The 19,731-nt window shown below is 38.8% G+C and overlaps 1 protein-coding gene across 4 annotated transcripts in view; it reads left to right on the forward strand.

Annotated features, from left to right (window-relative positions):
- Window positions 1-19,731, forward strand: part of CTNND2 (catenin delta 2) — a 691,061-nt gene that overhangs the window by 231,869 nt on the left and 439,461 nt on the right. The window contains exon 1 of one of the 4 annotated variants that reach the window (XM_058831647.1): window positions 4,175-4,434. The exons of 2 other annotated variants lie outside the window; for them this stretch is intronic. The gene's annotated coding sequence lies outside the window, so the exon portion shown is untranslated. Of the gene's footprint in view, window positions 1-4,174; window positions 4,435-19,731 lie in introns of those variants that run through there. One more of the 4 variants, XM_058831648.1, reaches the window with a different exon arrangement.

Below are 19,731 nucleotides of genomic sequence, written 5' to 3' on the forward strand. Positions count from 1 at the left end.
TACTTTTTTTCATTTAAATGAAATAGTCTTATTTCTAGCTGGTACAGCAGTTTATCCTGTGAGAATTAGTGTTGGCTCACTACACACATTAAGGATAGCACAAGCTAACCCTTAACTCTGGCCTTAGTACAACTGCCTTGAAATGTTTGCAGATGTATCTTTTCTGAAAATGTAGATTTTGGTATTGATGTTTACCATTCGGATTACAATGATTCCATCTAGGCACTACACTCTTGATGTTTGGAGATATTTTAAATGATTCCTGATGAGCTTACATGAAAAGAAGCGGAATGTGCATTTCTGTAGATTAAAGTGAAGCATGGATGTTAGCATAAAAACACTGAATTTTGGTTCAGAGATAACCATTCATGTGTTGAATGAATGAATGAATGAATGAATGAATGAATGAATGAATGAAAGAAAAATCATACACCTGATCTCCTTTCTCATCATTCAAACTAAAATGCAGTTTTCCTTTTATTCCAGTACTTCAGGAATAAATTATAGGGTTTCTTTCTGTTTCTCTCTGTTCAAACTCTGAAAGTTTGCACAGCTTCAGTATACGAGTCAAATATTAACAGAGTATTTAAGGAGCTGATCAATTTTAAGTGTGTAGAAATTTCTGTGATTCAGAAAAAGTAGGTATTCTACACAAATGCAGGAATGGTATATGGGTTTGAAATGGGAATAGTTTTCCTCCACTTTCATCAGTAAGTTTTATGATATAGGACCCCTTTATATAAAGATAGCAATCTGCACAAGTGTCAAATGATTGAACATTTCTTTCATGAATATGTCGCAATCCATTTTAATGCCAATCATTGCTTTTGGCAATGAGAGTAAAATCCCTTTGAATTGTATTGATAGGTTAAATTTCTCTATTAAATATACTGCAAAATGGCCTGTGTATTGTACACTGCTGCAATAGATGAAATAACTTTATAGTACCTGTTTTCTTATTTTTTAACAGAGTTTTCCTCAGGGGGTGATGCTCATTGCAATGAAACAGGATGGCCGTTCACAATATTTTAATAAAAGAGAACATGCTTAGACTGCTATGTAATTAACTATGCCTTTGAGATATTCTTGCATGTGGAGTAGATTTTTTTTCCTATTAAATTGCTATTTATTTGTGAGCTTTAATGTATCATAAACGGTCTTCTTTCTACATCCTAACCAGCACTGGAGAACAACAATATACTGTTGTAGTGCTCTCCTTAAATGACACTTACAGCTTGGCAGAGTTACAAGGAAGCTGGTAGGTTTGCCATTCAGGAATTAAAATAAAGGACTTATCCGTTGCTCCCAGCAACATTTTACTTCCTTGAAATTTTAGAAATACAATTAACTGTTGGATTTTCCCCTTCCAAAAGTTTCTGGGATAAGTAGCTGATTGTGTCTACTATATTTATTATTATTATTATTATTATTATTATTATTATTATTATTATTATCATCATCATCATCATCATCATCATCATCATCACTATCATTATCATTATCATTATTACTACTACTATTACTATTATTATTACTATTATTATTGTTGTTTTTGTTGTTGAAGTTGTTATTACTATTATTGTTTCATTGGTCTCAGCAGATGTTTAAAAGGAGTTTCTAACACTAAACCTCTGAACCAGCTTTGAACCGGTTATCTGTTTCTTCTCTCCCTTTGGGAGGAAGATGAGGGCAACGCCTGCACCTGTTCTTCTACCAATCTGCCCCAGGCAAGATTGGTAGAAGAATGCACACAAATCCAAGGCAAGATTGGTAGAAGCCAAGTCAGCTACTTTTTTGTCCCTTCAGACCTTGAAATGCTGCTTTTCCTTCCCCAACATGTATTCTGTGTCCTGTCAAATCAAGCAAAAGTGACCTCAGCTTCATTGTGACCTTTTGAGAGAAGGCTACTGAAGTTTTCACTGAAATTTTATGGTTCCCAGTTAGAAGTGGTAAATATTAGTGATAGGGAATGTTAAGTACATGGTCATTGTGGTTCAGAGAAAGGGGTGGCTCTATACAGGTAGAAAGGAGCTGGTTTTTTAAGATCTGTATTGAATATGGAATTTTAAAAAAAGGCTAAAATGCAAGCCTGTAGTCCAGTCCTGCAGCCTTTTACCTAAAAATTGGCAGCAAATAACAAAGGCTGTGTGCAAGGAATTATTTTAAAATTAAAATGGGTATAAAAATTACATTAAAAACCTTGGGAAGGGCTCATTTTGGAGTCTAAGCTGACAGTTTATTCACATGAAGTATTTTAGTATGAAGCTTAATATTTATGTGAAACGGAAGGCTATTTTGCCTGACAGGATCTTTGTATAAAAAATAATGGAACAGTTGTTTTCCACCAGCATTCAGATGACAGAGGTGTTTACCAGTGGACATGCATGTACTGAATAAGCAAGAAATTCTCAGAAGCAAGTTAAATCTTTTTGACTTCAGCAGAATAATTGAACCACTTTAACATTTGCTCCATGACAAAAACCACCACAAATCTTTTATGGGCATAATTATACCTATGGGGGTTTGCCTGGGGTTGTAGAAATTTGTCATGAATATTGATTGAGTTTCATTTCTACCTTTGGCATCCTTGACCCAAGAGCTCTCAGACTTCAGGGTGCACACAAAGTCTTGTTGCATTCAGCAGCAGGAATACTGTACATAGATTTGTTCCTAGCAACGTGCTTTGGAGCCTCAGAGTTGTCCCCACAGGAGGTCGGGCCAAGCACGTATCCCTTAGCTTGTGACCTTGCCACCTATTGCTTTGCACACATCTAAAAATTTGAGTGTAAGTTTTATTTTCAAGATGGCTGTGTATTTTAAAGTTTTACAGCTTCAGGTCATACAGTCTGCATAGCAAAAGTTTAAAAGAAAAGTTAAAAAAGGAATATATGCCCCAAAATGTAATGTTTTGTATTGTAGGAGACTGATAAGACCCGTAAGATTCTGGAGTTAAATTCGTTCAGTGTGAAGTTATGCATAGAATCACAGAATATCTGAGTTGGATAGGATCTACAAGCAACATCAACCCATGGTCCTGCACAGAACAGCCTCAAGACATTACACCATGTCCCTGAGAGCATTGTCCAAACACTTCTTGAACTCTGTCAAGCTTGGTGCTGTGAACACTTCTCTAGGGAGCCTGTTCCAGTGCCCAAGAACCCTCTCGGTGAAAGACCTTATTCTAATATCCAGCCTAAACCTCTGACACAGCTTCAGGTCATTCCTTTTGATTCTGTCACAGGTCACCACAGAGAAGAGACCAGTGACTGCCCCTCTGCTTCCCCTCACAAGGAAATTGTGACTGCAATGAGGTCTCCCTTCAATCTTCTCCAGGCTAAACAGACCAAGGGACTTCATACACTCCTCCTCCTTGAGCTTCCCTTCAAGGCCTTTCACCATCCCCGTGGCTCTCCTTTGGCTGGTGTCTAAAAGCTTACAGTCTTTTTAATATTGTGGCACCCAAAACTGCCCCTAGCACTGGAGGTGAGTCTGCCCCAGGGCACATCGGAGCAGAACAATGCCCTCCCTTGCCCGGCTGGCCATGCTGTGCCTGATGCCCCTCAGGACACGCTTGGCCCTCCTGGCTGCCAGGGTACTGCTGGCTCAAATTCAAGTTGCCATCGACCAGGATCCCCAGATCCCTTTCCATGTCACTGATTTCCAGCCTCTGGTTCCCCAGTCTATCCATACACCCAGGGTTGCCCCGTCCCAGCTGCAGAATCCGACACTTCCCCTTGTTAAACTTAGCAGGGTTGCTGGTTGCCCAGCCCTCCAATTTGTTCACTAGTAGCTTGTGGACTTCCCTCAATTAGAAAACCTATATGGCGATACCTATGTGAGAAGATTGATCTGCACTCTGGTGGAAAAAAAAAATAAATTGCTGAAGACGTGTGTCTGGGCCAGTGGCAGGGCCAAGGGCTACAGCCTCCCCCCGGCTCCGGGTCCCGTGTCACCGAGGGCTGTTTCCCCGAGCCGCTGTCGCCGTCGCGGCCGCTGCGGCGGAGGGCGGCGTGGGCGGGCCCGGTGGTGACGGGGGCGCCGGGGGCTCGTCCCGCCGTTGCCATGGAGCCCTTTGTGCCCGCGGAGCGCCTCCCCCGGCCCGCCCGCCCGCGCTGCCCCCGGCCCCGGCAGCTGCCGCCACTGCCCACGGCCCGGCCGCGCCCCCGGCCCCCGCCCGCCTCAGCGCGGGGCGGCGCGGGCTGCCTGTTGTTGTTCGGCCCCGCGCTCTGCCCGCCGCTGGGAATGGCCGGCCGCCGCTGTTCCCAAGTTTCTTATTGTAAGTGTTAAAAGGAGAGGGGGGGAATTAAAAAAGAAGAGTAGAGCTGCTTGAGCCGCCGCTCCGGAGAGGAGGGAAAGTCGGCTCGGCGGTGAGGAGGCTTCCCAGGGCGCAGCTGAACTGATTCAGGAGATTAATTTACAAGTGGGCGGCAAAAGGTAAAGCCTTAAAGATGGATCGCTTGTGTGAGGTGGAATGGGAGTTTTTGTGGAAAGGTTTATGACTTGTCTTATAACGTCACTTTTGAATGTCTTACGGATATTTTTCTACTTCAAAATGCTGTAAGTTTATTAGCCAAAAGCAAATAGGTAGCATAATTGGCCACATTTTAGAGTTCACAATAAAGGCAAAAAAGTAAATGTTGCCCTTCAGTATCTTATTTCCCTCAAATGCCTCGTGTTCTTGTTTAGCAGCACTTGATTTGACGGCGGTTATTTCTTGGTGCGAACCTGTTGCTTTGTACTTTCATCTTAGAAAATGTTCTCAGTAAAACACTATATACTCAACTGTACTGATGGCTCTCTTTTCAAATTATAGTCTTAAGTAGGTGAGAACGGGATTTGCATTTTTTATAGTTATATTTAGTCTTTCAGACTTTGCTAAGCAAAAGTAGATTTTTTAATTTTTTTTTTTTTTAGGTCCATCAGCTAATTTGAAATTCATTACAGATAGTAAAAATAATGCATGGTTATTACCTGATATTTTCATCTGGTGCTTTCCAAGTCCTAGGGAAAGGTGTCTGACTGTTCAAGGGATTAAATAAATGAATTTCACTTGGAAGTCAGTTGTGTGGAAAAAGTCCCGACAGCCTTCTTTGACACAGAGCTGGATACTTGTTAAGGTAACAGTTCAGTAGTCTGATCTTGTGGCTGAATAAGTGAAATACATAAAATGTAAAAACAAACAACCCTTCCTTATGTCTAGTACTTTCTGCCAACAATAATAAAAAAGTGTTTTTAGAGCATATTGCTTTTATGTATTTTTCTTGACTCTGAACACTTCAGGAATGTCTTAATGTGGGGTAATACTGTTTACCAGGTGATTGCATTTGTGCGATTAAAGGAGTAAACATGTATCCTCACTGTCCCTAAACTAGGACACTCACGAAGTCCACAAGGACTGAAATACATGACTTCGAGGGAATTTTTTCTGATATAGTTAGTTTTTATCACTTAAAGTAGGAAACAAAAGGTTTTCTAGATTAAAATGGTGTAACTATTCAGTGTAAAGCTAAGTGCTGGGGTGTTTTGTGGTGTGGGCTTGTTTTGTTTGTTTTTCCCTTTTTTTTCATTCTGGTAATCTCAAGTATTCATCTGTTAAAAAAATCTTTCTTCAGATGTTCTCATCTTTATTAGACCAATAGAACTACTGTAATAACTTCAAGATGGAATTTTATTTCAAAAAAGTTTAGTAAAACAAATTTAACACTTGACTAGTAGTTTAAGTGTTGTGTGCAATTGATCCAAGCTTTTTCCCACTTGATCCAACTAGTCATTTTAACTAGTTTGTACCACCAGACTGCTTTTAGTAAGACTGCTTAACTTGTTCTGTGGTATTTTTCAGTTGATTGTGGTGTCTTAAAGCATGCTCGTTTGCTGTAGACTCTTTCAGTAGCTTTCTAGTTGCAGACAGTTTAATTTTAGTGGCTTCTGAAGTCATGTGTGGAAACCGGGTACATTCTTCCTCTCCCTACTAAGATATGCTGCATAAAGGCCCCAGTTGGTCTCAACTGTGGAAGAACATTAAAATGACTTAGAAACCGTCATGGAGTGCTCATAAAGCCTGTGGTGTCAGAGCAGTACCTGAAGTTGTTACAGCAGTTAATTCTAGTCTCCTTTTCTAAACTCCTCTGAGGCAGGTGTAGAAATAAAAATTCTGTGAAGTTCCTAATAGAGTGTGCTCTCAGTGGAACCTCCTGCAGTTGATAAATATTTCAAAAACCTGAAAGTTAGTGATACATTTTAAATGCACTGCTAAGCTGAGATACTTCATGGTCCTTTGCATACATATTTGCATTATTCATTTGTGCTGTGCAGGTAGATAATGGGCCAAATCTATGTTTTGCATTACTCCATTGATTTCTGAGTAACTGAGCTAGTTCAACCATATCTGTACATCTTGCTTTTTGGAAGTCCAAGGCAAAGTGGAATTACTTTGGTGATTTTATTATACAGGTAAGAGTTGTTTGTATACTAACTATTAAAGTTCAGTAGCTTAAGCATTTCCTCATTAAGATAATTGTAAGCAGAAGGTATAATTTTATTTTTTTTCTTTTTCTGAAAATCAAACCCATGGTTAATGTTTTAGTTGCTGAAGTGACTGAGAAATGTGATAAAGCAGCTTTTTGTCATTGCTGAAAGTTCATCCTAATAACCTACTAACTCAGAAGTTCTTGTCACACTTCTTTGTACCATGCTACACTCTCTCTGCATGTTTTAAGCAGCCATCCATGCCTTGGTACATGATACTGATGTGCTGCATTTGTGTGTATGAATGTATACAAACTGTACATGTATCTGTATTTTAAATACTAGGTACTTGCTTTAATTTAGAACGAGAGGCAGAGGTAACAAAATGGAAAGCCTTGATCTGTCAGCATGGACTAGATTTAAAATGCTGACTGAGCAGGTCATTCAGATGGCAGAGTATATAATGCATTTGATGGAAGCTACTATCCCTACATTTAAATTTGTATATGAAAGAGGTTATTGCTTGTGGGGGAGCTTTCTGTCTGTCTGTCTTTCTGTCTTTTTTGTCTGCCTGCCATAGAAATTTTAATGTCAAATTTAACTATTTAAGATCCAGAGAGATCCTTTCAGAAGCCCCTTAGCATGGAGTTCATACTATTATGAATACTTTCTGCTGGAGGTCAAGGCCTTTGTATGGCATTCTCAGAATGCTCATTGGCTTTTGAAAAAGCTAACCTGAAAATTAAAGCAGGAACTTTTTTCTTCTAGCTGTGAACATATGAAAAACATCTCTGTCAGTGTTGAGTGCTACAAAATGTGCCATTTTAGAGATCTAGAAGAAAAAGTAGGTGGAAACACAACTACATGTATGTCAGTTGAAGTAAGGGTATACTTAACACCCTTATACACCATGTGTCTAACATTTTCTAGTGACAGTGTGCACAGCCAAGTTATTCAGCAAAAGTCCTTCCTTTTATCACAACAGAGCGAGCAAATCAGAACTTGGAAGTCAATAAGAAAAACACATATTTAGGATGTTGCCAAGGAATTATCACCATTGTATGTAATTCCTGTAAAGACCAGATCTAAAAGTTTTATTCTCATTGAATTGACACATGTTGAAGGCAAACAACTTTTGCAGCATTAGCAGTCATCAGAGAGGCTAAGACTTGGGACACCTCTCTCTTTTCTTCCAGAGAATTCTGTAAAAGTCTACTGAAATGGCAATAAGCATTTATTGACAGTTTCTTCTAAAAGTATAGGCAGAGAAATACTATCTTTTTGAATTGTTGCACAATTACATTAAATTGTTTGGTGATCAGCAAGCACTCAGATGCCATCATGTTTTTGGGCTTTTTTCCTACTTCTGGCATCAGTTTTCCTGGTAGTGATGAATATAGGTTCATTTTTTTTTAAGAAATATTGAGTTCTTTTAAGTAGTATTACCACTGAGCAGGAGTGCACCATGTGTTTAGATATTTTGATTGTGTAATAAATAAATTAATACTGATTATTGCCATTCTCTTAGATTTGTACAAGTGTTGTGTAAGAATATCTACATGTGGAGTGGTACCAAGCATTCAGTTTGGAAACTGAGGGCAGAAGATGCCTTTGCTTTCTAGTATGTACAGGCTCTCATTCTGGCATATGCTCAGGGTTATTTCGCTTGGAACAGGCATCCATTCCTTGTGATGTTTGCATGCATGGTGGCTCAAAGATGTTGGTTGCCATGGTGGGAAAAGGGTAGGCTGCTTATTCTGCCTACTGGATGGCCCAGCAGACTATAAATAAGTAACAGCATCTCTTCTACAGCCTTGGTTGTGCAGTTGCTCATTTCTGTTTTGTGAACCCACTGCACAGTTGGACTTTGTAGTAAATCTGAAGTCTAATCTCTTGCACAGAAGATTAAAATGACTGCATAATCAGTAATATCAGAGGGGTGTTGTTGACTAATATGTAGAAAACAATATAAAAGCGTAGAGGTAATATTACACACTTTTAGTTTTTTTGAAGTTAATTTAATGGTCATCTTCAAAAGGATCGGTATTTTATTGGTGAGCCCAATCTAGCATGAACCTTCTAATCATGCTAATGATTAATGATCGAATATATCCTTTAGAGTGTTGAAACCATTAGCTGTCACAAGATGGCCTATAAGCAATAGAAAAGTCAGCCTGTTGCTGGAAACTAACTGAGAAAACCTAAAACATTCTTCTAATGCAAGAGATGGTTGATTTACAATAGATAGACAAAGAATTAAAATAGAAGGACAGCGGAGATTTAAAACAAACAAACCCATCCAAATCCCAATAAAGTTTTGCATTTATTTTATTTAATTTTTTTTTTTTTTTTAAGGTTGCGGTGCTACCTGTCTGCCCTGCCCTGATTTCCAAGTTAGATTTCTTTTGACTCCCCAGTTGACTCTCTCAATTGGCTTCTTATGTGATAAAAATTGAATAGTCAAATTTCAAATTGAGAGTCAAGCGTGTAAATGGCAGCTTTCTGTGAGGAGTGGATTCTCATCTTTGTCCTTGGTCTGTGCTGCTTTTCTCCACCTCTGTCTGCACAGTGGCTCTGTTGTTTTTCACTGCCTGTCTTCCTGTGGCATTCAAAGCCATTATGTGTTCACAGCTCTGTACTTCTGAGCTATGACTCTTTTAAAACAATTCCCACCTAAGTGATACTCTGTCACATGGGTAAAGTCATTCAAAAAAGCTACTGTTAGCCCAGTCCCTGCCATTAGATGGGGAGAGAGATGCTCCTCAGTTCTTATGTGAAATTCCAAGCCATTAGGGAGGGAAATTCATATCTGCTGAGTCAGAGGAAATATTTTTAGTGATCTATCTCTAATCTATTTCTAGTACTTTTTTTTTTTCCTAGTGAACTTGATATTAAGTCAAAGTCAGAGGTTCTCAGATGGTTTAAAATGAGGTATCAAGATCTGCTGAAATTAATGGAACTTGGCTTACTTATCAGGAGGTGGGTCTGTTTTGGGTTGCCTTATAGTTGTGGAAGACTTGCCTGAGCTGATAGAACCCGTATGTTTTATTGTGTCCTTGCTGAAACTGTTACATAGCTGCTTTAAGTAACTTCAGCCATGGTAAACTACACCACATCTTGACCTATCCTGTGGAGGAGGTTAAATGTCACCAGCTTTATCTGCATAAACTGTATTTGAAATCAGGTGCTCAGAAGGATGTAATTAAAAGAGGAAAGAAAATAACACATAAACTGCAAAAATTCTTGGGCTTTCCTAAATAATTTTTCAGCATCCTCACCATATTTGTTCCCCTCTAAACAGTCATAAGGGTAGACATTGTCACTGATGTATTTTGGGTTTAATGTTAACCAAGCACAGATGTCTAAAAAGTCGTTTCCAGTAAATGATTTGCTGGTGCAAGGATCTGATGAATAACTTGCGTTCTTTAATCCATGAATTGAACAAACATATAGAAAAGAATTTAGAGCAATTTTATTTTAACATAATTGTTCCTGTATGAGATTATTACTACATATGAGTATTGAGTAATCATATTTCCTTCTTCATAATTCTTTTTCTGCTTCAGTTCACTGTAAGGCTGTATATGCTCTGTTCCAGCAATGATTTGTGATTTTCATCACAAATATCAGAGCCTGTGTATTCAGTACCAAAATATTAAATGTATTGAAATTGTAGTTACAGAGGTGGAGAATTTTCCTTCAGCAGTAGCACAATGGAGTGTCTAGATTTCTCAGTCATTTTTGGCATATGAGTTACTTGCATCCACTTTTCGAGGTCATTTTACCTCCATTCTCCCGTTACTGCTCTTGTGATGTGCTGGCAATCCATGCTTTGGTTTGGTTTGTGGGTTTGTTTTTTTGGGTTTTTTTTTGGTGGGTTTTTGGTTGTTTGGTTGGTTTTTGGTTTTTCTTTGGGTTTGTTTTGTTTCTTTGTTGTTTTGTTGTGGGTTTTTGTTTGGGTTTTTTTGTCTGTGTTTTTATGACTATTGCTCAAATTTTGTTTCATAAATGAAATATCTGCTTTGTTCACTTTTCAACTGTAATGTTGTTAGTGCTCTGGGTACTATAAGTACTTTGTTTCTAATAAGTATTTACCACAAAAAAAATTATTTAAACATGTTTTTAGTATAAAGTGGGGTTTTTCAAGTTCCATTGTCCCTCTTAAATAAGCTTCTGCAGTTGTTTTAAAGGCCATGTATATAAACATACAGTGCTGAATTATACGAAGAATGGTATCAAAACTAGCCATGTCCAAATTAGCTCTGCATTTAAATAGGAACTTTACTTGGAATATGCATCTATATATTCTCTCAGTGCTCTTCAGACAAGTTGCCTGTCTTTGAAGAGTGGCGTTTCACACATTAGTCCTAACAAAGTGTTATTTTCACAGTATCTTTTAGTTTGACTATCAGTTATTTTCACTGTGTTTAATGGTAATTTAAGGGATATTTTAAAGTTACTGTTAAATTATCATAATGAACCTGTGCAGCACATCATAAATAAGTTATTTCTAATATCATATGAGCTGTCTGGCTTATATTGAAAATTTTGTACAAGAAGAACTTGCAGTAAATCAGACACATGCTCCTCAATTCAGTAGATGGAGTAGGCCAGAACTTCATTTGCTTGGTAGCTGTAGTTCTGTGCTGAAGAGCCAACACTAGATCCCAGCTTCAGGGAGGCAGGTAAGGGAAAGGGTGAAACAAAAAATTAAGTCTTAAAAAGTGGTGGTGATGTTTTTTCATTTGGACATCTAGCTGACATATTGGTCCTCCCAACTAAAGAAAAAAGGCTGCTTTTATCTTAACAGAGCAATAAAAATGTGTAGGCATTTCCAAGGAAAGATGAAATCAAAAAGGTTTGTAGAACCATCACGTGTTGTATGAGACACAAAGCACCTTTGCAGTGTCCCTGTAGGCATTTTAGGATTGGGTTACACTCTAATGGAATGGGCAAAGTTCATCTTTTTCCTGTGGACTATGGCAATACACTATGTTCTGGATTACCTGAAAGCATTCCTTGAAAGTTACAGGATTTCCTTTAATGGATAAACTCCTGTTATAACAGCTTCTTGACACTTGTATCTTTAGGCTCTCTTCTTTGGCCTATCATGACAGAATTTTTGTTTTCCATGTTGACAGTTTGTTCATGTGTTGGTGGTGACTTGCACACAGACATAATAGCATTGCTTCAGAGCACACACATTACACATATGAATTTATCTCTGCAGAAAATGCTACCTGAACTAATATTCTAGAAACACCAGGAGTCTACTTCAAGTATATGAAATTATATTTTTAGCCTTGCCATCTGGAAAGATACAAGGCATCTCAGCCTTGCAAACGTGCTTGGTGATGTTTGGGGAAAAATAGAGGGAGTAAATTTGGGTGTGGCTCCTTTGTCATCCATGTTCCTGCACTGCTAACATGAAGACAGAAGTGTAGGTGTTTTATAGGATCAGATGCTTACTGTTTTAAGGAATAGCAAAATTCTGCATACTTTGGAGTGTAAGCCTTTTGTATGATGTGTAGACAAGTTACAAAGCAGCTGTAAATTAAGTTACATCGTGTGCTCACAAGTGGAGGACAGCCCCTTACATTGCAACTTGAGGCCATTTCTGTTACTGCCTGGATGGTCAGGTTCCAGGTGAGCTGGCAGCATCTGAGCTAAAAAAAAATCTTGACATCACTCACTTGAGTTGGCATTTCCGTGCTTTTCTAGAGAGTAAAATCCAGAAACAAGTTGACAAGTTTGGTTAGTGCACTAAGTAGACAGTGTTTCTGGGAGCCAGGTGATGTTAAAATCAGAATAGTTAAGTGTTTATGTGCTTTGAAGTGTTTCATTGGTTTATCTCAGATTGTTGAGGAAATCTCAGGCAGTTGGGAGGTTGTCTGTTCTGGAAGGCAGCAGCATGTCTTTACTTCCATTTGGTCTCCTGGCTCTGAGAGTTATCTCCTGTGGCTTATGCAACAGAAGGTTTTCTTTGTCATTACTTTCTCTTTGCATTTTTCCCCAGGAATAATTGGTGCATTGTGAATAAACAAGTACAGCAGTGATTCCAGCAGTGCTGCACCACTTTCTTTCTTCTCCCAAATTTTTGCTCTGTGTTCACTCCTGCCATTCTGTAACAATGTGCTGTGTATGGGTCTTGCTATGTTCTTGAAGAGTTCTCTGAGATAGAGGTGTAGTTTTCTTGTCTGATATTATATATTAAACCATTTTTTATGTTTTTCATTAGGAATTGTGTGTCTGAAATTATTTTATAATGAAAATCTGAGTTCTTTTTGAGTTATTGAATTGGTTAGAAATTGCATATATGGCTGTGGTAAATGCAGCATTAGATATAAGCAGACTCATTTACTCCTAAACAGGAATGTATGTACAAGTAGCACTTGCATCCATCTGAATAAGGCTTTATTTTGTCTCTATATGAAGATTAAAGTGTGTTTTGCATATTCCTGTGTTTTGTTTTGTTGGTTTTTTTTCCAAACAAAAATGTGACTTGCTTGCTATTCTGTTTACCATTTTGGGTATTATTGAATTCTACTATTAGTGTCCTGCTATCAGTCACTGTTTCACATACTTAAAAATCTATGACATTATATGACTGTCAGTATCTCATTACACTGCTTCTTTCTGTAGTGTGTTCAGAGGCTTCAGCTCAAAGTCTGGCAGCAATAATCTCAACTGTTTTCCTATTCTTATTTTTAGTTCTTTGCCATCTGTGTTATAATGCCTTAAAATGAAAATAAGCTTGGATAAACGTAAAGGCAGTGTCCAACACTTGTTTTTGGAAATAACTGCCTTGGGTTAGGAAGTCATACAATAGGGATGGCTGTGGCAAAGCTGCAGGATAGAGCAGATAAAGAAACTGCCTGGTTGGCTGTGACCTCCAGATAGACTTTGTTTAGTTATCGGATATCTGTTTAGACAAACTCTGAAATCCCTTATAATTAGGCTTTTATTGTGCATGGGCCTCCTAATGTAATCTTTTAACATTTTTAAGACAGGAAGGAGACAGAACCTAAATTTTAATTAGTACTGGCTCTTGTAAAACAGCTGTCCATAAAATCAGTGAAATTCCTATTTTGACATAGGTGTGTTTTTCAAGCTCTTACACAACCTCCTTGTGTGGGTTGCTGTCTTTGCTTCCTTTAAACTTTTAATTTTTAATATTCATGGAATGCTCTAAAAGAATTTTTATTTGAAGGGAGAAGTCAGATGCAGATTCGAGACAGCTTTGGGACTTAGCATTTTATGATTGATTTTTCTGAATGGCAGAGTAGGTTTATTAAAAAAAAAAAACCTCAGACACACTCTTCCATTTAAAAATCAGTATATTTGAAAGGGAATTTGGAAAAAAAATAAATACAAGCATTGTGAAGGGATTGAAAGTTTTTCTGGGAATGAGAGGCCCAGTCATTACTGTTTGGCAGCACTGTCCTTATTGTTTCAGAATATCTTTGTGCATGACATAATATTATTTTTAATAAGGGAATTAATTTCATTATGTTTTTTTTCATTCACCACCTCATACTGATTTTAGTTCAAGTTTTGAAGCATGCACCAGTAAGGCAGAATATAACTTTGAAAAACGGTATTTTTAAAAAAAATTAGTTTGAAAACTAATTTTAAAAAAAAAATCAGGTTACAAACAAAATCAATTTGGCTCAGTTTGCCAAAACATGTGCAGGATTCAGAAACAGCTTGTTGGTGGAGCTCAACAGCAGGAGAAGCTGTAGTCGATCAGTTCTGTCCTTTTCAGCAGGTGTAATACCATTTGATGGGAATTGCAATACATGCTTTCAGGGGACATGTGGATAATGTGTCCAGATGATAGCAACATCAAAAAAGTATAGAAAAAAACATGGGCAGATGTTTGGCTTATTCTGTCTACATGGTTACATGTTCTTAAATTCACTGTAATGGAGTTTATCTACTGTTGTGGTTTACTCTCTTACAAAGAAGGACTTTATGGCAGGCTGCTAATCTTGCAAAAGAGTTCACCTGTTGCAGCAGCCATATTTTGCAGCCTTAGTTGCAGGAATTTTTTACTTTTCTTCTAACCCCTTTTTCCCCCTTCTCTTTCTCTCCAGACATATTGAAGTGCTAGGTTTGACTACAGTGGGATGAATTGCTTTATCGTTTTGACATACAACAGGGTATTCTTGCAGTGTGACTGGATACTTCAGACCCTCACAGACAGAAGAAGATAAATTGCACACTTTTCAAATGTCACCCTTAGGAAAAAAAAAAAAAAAAAGCCTCAAGGTTTATCTAAGTGAATAACTAATAACTTTTACTTTTGATTTTTTCTGCTCTGTGTGTGCCAGAAGTATGGCTACTCCTGAAATTACTGTAATAGAATTTTGACTAAACTTAATCTATGGAGTACTAAAATTTATCAATAATTACTGAAAATATTTACAGATGATTAGCTTATGAGTAATTGTTCTAAAGATCCATTTATGTATAATTAAAAGTGGTGGTGTATCCAGCTATTCTGTCATCAGGAGATCCTGTTGGCATGGGTAGGGCATCCTATGTCTTTTATCTGCTCCTCTCTCCTTTCATTCTGACTACTAGAACTCCTTAGTATTCTAGATCAACACAGCTTGCAAATTTAAATTCCGTGCTTTGTAAGATTAATTCAAAAAATGTATGAAACTATAATTTTGAAGCTGATGTGAGCATTTAAAGAAAAGGGAGCTTATCTGCTATTCATTTAATGCAGCATGAAATTAACATCTGAATCAAACAGCAGCATTTTAGTAAATAAGATGCAGCATTCATTATGAGGCCTCATTATTCCATATGCATAGTAATATTTTTAAAGTGTAATTTTTTCTTCTTCCGAAGCTGCTCAAAATGTTTCCTCCTGTTTTTCAACAAGCCATTGTGTGTTGATGTTTGTAATTAGATCATTTGCATTCAGTCATTGTCGTTAGAAAGTTAGCATTTTCAGTGGTTGCAGTTGTCTGAATTATCCAAAACTTTCTCATTTAGAAATATTTAAAATTATAATTTAGGTCACATAGTTTTTATGTTAGTCATTATTTTCCGTATTATTTCTCACATGACTTCTTCTCAAGCTTAAGTTTGTTTCACTGTAAATAATTTTGTAGTTTCCATTTTAGTGGAATTTTGTGTTTTCTGTCAGGGAATCACATAGTTGCAAGTTATTTATGTGAGGTACTGTATCAAAAGCCATGTGTACTCAGTTGCTATGGGGATACTTGTCATCCTGTCTTCCTAGGAAAGTGATAGTCCAGCGTGGCACCAAAGATGCTCAAACAGTGGTGTGCAGAAAATTCACTAGCAAGTACAAAACCCATGTCACTGGTTTGAAAAACCAGTTTGTGTTCTGTAAATTCAGGAAAGGAAAGTAAAATTATAAAAAAACCAAAACCAGTGCGCTTTAGCTTACCTTCAGGAGGTTATGTTCCCCTCTATCCAGTCCTGACAAAAATCCTGTTGCCAAACTTCATAAGGCAGTTAGGATTGTCTGTAGAGACTGTACCCTATGCAAGTGCTGGATCCAAAAAGACTCCTTGCATCTCTCCTGTATCAAACATGAGCTGGAAGAACAAAAGTTAGAAACTATTTGCAGTATTCATGAAGTTGCTTAAAGGGAAGGAAACTGATTTATAAGGCTTTAATTTTCAAAGTCCTGCTCTTTAAGTGGTATTACACTGTTGGAGGACTTTTTGCTCTTCCAAAAAAAAAAAAACCACGAAAAGTGGTTAGAGGCACTTTATATTCCGATGATGCTGACAAAGATATCCCAAACATTGTTGCAAGGTCTCTGCCCACTTTTTGTGAATGTATTCAAGGGAGGGCATGCTGTGTTCTCTCTTTCTGTCTCTCTCTTTCTGGCTTTTCTCTGCAATGGACATGAGCCAGAGAAATGTCTTTCCTGGTCAATGCAGTCTCTTGTTTGAGGAAATGAAGTAGAGTGCATCCCATTAAATTATTTCTTTCATTTTAATTTCAGTGATTTTGCTTTTGGAAAGGATACACACTTTGCCAGACATGTAATAAGAAAAACCAGTCTGTACTAAATAAAAATCAAGCTTTATGGATGGAAAATAACCCAATAATAAGAAAGCTTCAGTAGAGGTGAAATTTGGCTAAAAATCATTATTTTGGTCCACTAAATATATACTCTTCTGTTTTAAGCCAGAGAGGAACTTGGTCTATTAAATTTTCAACACTTGCTAAACCAGTTTGATGTCACATTTTGCTTGTTACATGACTGGATAATATGAAATACGCAAGGAATATACAACAGAACAGGTCCAGAAAATTAAGCAGCTTTTCTTGTATTCTTCCAGCTTAGCGTTGCAAAAGTTTCTGGTACTTGTGTATTCCAGTCTGGTGAGACTCTCCTTGAACGGGTCTGAATCCAAGGAGCCAGATTGACTGAGCAAAGAGGCTTCTCAGGCCTGTATTCAGTGCAGCTCTCAAACTAGGGAAAGTTAGTGTTTTGCATGGTGCAGGCTATTATTTAAATTAGAGTGTGAGATGAGAGGAATAAACTTTGTAAGGTAAGACAAGTTGGACCATCTATGATCAATTCAGAAAATAAAACAATATTCTCCCATATTGATATAATTGGATATCCTATACATTCCTAGCCCTCATGCACACTAGGGAGAAGCTACACCTCTCACTCTTGATTAGATGGAGAAAAAGATCTAGAAATCTATTTTTTTACTACAGAAGTGTGTTCTGAGAGGGAGAGTAATTTTGATGGTAAAAAAAAAAGTTACCTAGTACTGTGTGGCTAACAACTGTCAGGTAAAATTTTGCTGCTTCTGGGATGATGTGTTTGCCTCAGTAACCTTGATAAGGTTAGTTTCAGACAGGGCCCAGTAACTCCTTGCACCAATACATGCTGGGAGCCATCTGGCTGACAAGCAGCTTTGCCAAAAAGGGCCCCAAGGGGTTCTAGAAGACACCAAGTTGAACATGAGCCAGAAATGTACCCTTGTGGCAAAGAAGGTAACCAGTGTCCTTGGCTGCCTTAGGAGGACGAGTGTTGCCAGCCGGTCAATATGGGTGATCTTTCTCCTCTGCTCAACACTGGTAAGGCCACACCTTAAGCACTGGGTCCAATTCTGGACTTCTTAGTTCAGGACAGGTACAGACATACCAGAGGGGGTCCAGTAAAGAGCCATTAAGATGATGAAGGGACTGGAACATCTTCTCCTATGAGGAAAGGCTGAGAGCTGAGAGTGTTGAGCCTGGGATAAAGAAGGCTTGGGGAGGGAAGTCATCAATATTTGCACCTGAACAAAGGGTGCAAAGAAGAAGGAGTCAGATTCCTTTCAGTGGTGTCCAGGGACAGGACTAGAGGCAATGGACACAAACTGAAATATGGAAGGTGTTGTATGAACACCAGGAGACACACTGTTACTGGGAGAGTGACTGAACACTGGAACAGGTTGCCCAGAGAGGTTGTAGGTTCTTTTTCCTTAGAGACGTTCAAAAGCTACCTGGGCACAGTCCTAGACAGCTTGCTCAGGGTGGCCCTCTGCAAGTTGGACAAGGTGACCTCCAGAGGCCCCTGCCCACTTCCATGCTTCTGTGATCCTTTAAAGGTGCCTGCCATGCACGGTTAGGGAGTATGTCTAGTGCTGATGCATTACATTCTGGTTCGTGAGCAGGTTGGGGATTGGAAACGAACACAACAATGTTGCATCCTAGTTATTGTCTTAGGTTGCAATGCAAGATGTAATCAAAAGTATGTATTCTATTACCATCTGTTAAAAACAGGTGGGGCAGTGTTCTTTATCTCTTCAATGACCAATCCTCTCTCCAGGGGGATATCTTCTGTTAATGGGCCATTGAGTCTCACTGCATGACTGATAAAATTACATCATCCCATTGTGAGATGCTCCACCCAGGGGGAGGAGCCAAGCCTTCCTACCTGAATATAATCTGAGACTTGGAACACCACAGTCAGCCTTTTTCCACTGGATTCCCAGAGGAAGACCAGACTCATCTATACCGCCACTGGGCCTTCAGAGGTAAAATACACCTTTCTATGGGATCAGTGCTTCAACAGAACCACATCTGTCATTCCAGGAGGACTGCAGCCACTATTTATTCAAACTGCTACCAACAGGGTATTAGGTTATATTCTGACTCTGCTAGTGTTTTTGTACTACTGCATTTTTATTTTAATTTTCCTAGTAAAGAACTGTTATTCCCATTCCCATATCTTTGCCTGAGAGTCCCTTAATTTCAAAATTATAATAATTCAGAGGAAGGAGGGGCTTCCATTTCAAGGAAGACTCCTGCCTTCCTTAGCAGACACCTCTCTTTGAAACCAAGACAGTTATGTTGTGCAAGAAGAGATTGCAATTCCAGATTCTCTTGATTTCAGGCTAGTGAAGATCATTCAGAACTATCACATCGCATCTCATTTCTGTATTTGAGACATTTGGCTGTGCAAGTCATATGGCTTTGACTAATACTCCCAGCACATGTGCAGTTCTGAGATGCTGAAAAATACAGCTAAAACTTTGGTACCACAGGTTTGGTATTTCTGATTTTGGAAGTAAAAGCAAGGTTCCTCTTGTGCTGCTTCAGTTCATGTCAAGTACATATCTCTACTTCCCCTCAGCCATGGAAAGGCCAGAAATCCATCTGCTGTACAGTCCATGTGCTCCTGTAGGGCAGGAGAGCCAAATGCTTTCTGGCCATTGCAGATCTGCACCCACTTACCAGCAAAACTGGGCATTCCAACCACCCCATCACATGGGCTTGAACTACAGCAACTCTCACCAGACACAAAGGGAGATTTTCAGGCTGTATGGTGCTGCCAGGCCCTCAGTCCCTCCCAGGCTGTTCAGTCAGCTTCACTTTTGTCTCTGGTTTCTCAGAATGCCTTGTCCAGGGAGGTGAGAGGGAGCTTTGCAGGAGGGGTGATTCTCATTCCTTCCCTCCCAGACCAGCTTGGAATAGCTTTCCTGTTGCTGTCATGGAAACGGTACCCAGAGTCACAGAAGAGGCAGAATATGCATGGCATTCAGCTGCTGCCAGGTGTGGGGAGAGAGACCTCATTTTACCCAATCCAAGTTCCCACTGGGGGAAGAGAAGTCAGATTTAAATGGGGGGGGGGGGGGGGGGAAGGGGCAGGGGGAAGAACAGTATGGCTCTAAACTGCAGCCTAGAAACCATGTCTGGAAATTAATTTGAATTTCCTCTCTGCCATTAAATTAACTTACAACACTGAGTTTAAAATTCTATGTAGCAGTC

Source organism: Poecile atricapillus, chromosome 2 (genome assembly GCF_030490865.1).
Source record: "Poecile atricapillus isolate bPoeAtr1 chromosome 2, bPoeAtr1.hap1, whole genome shotgun sequence".
NCBI classification, from domain to species: Eukaryota; Metazoa; Chordata; class Aves; order Passeriformes; family Paridae; genus Poecile; species Poecile atricapillus.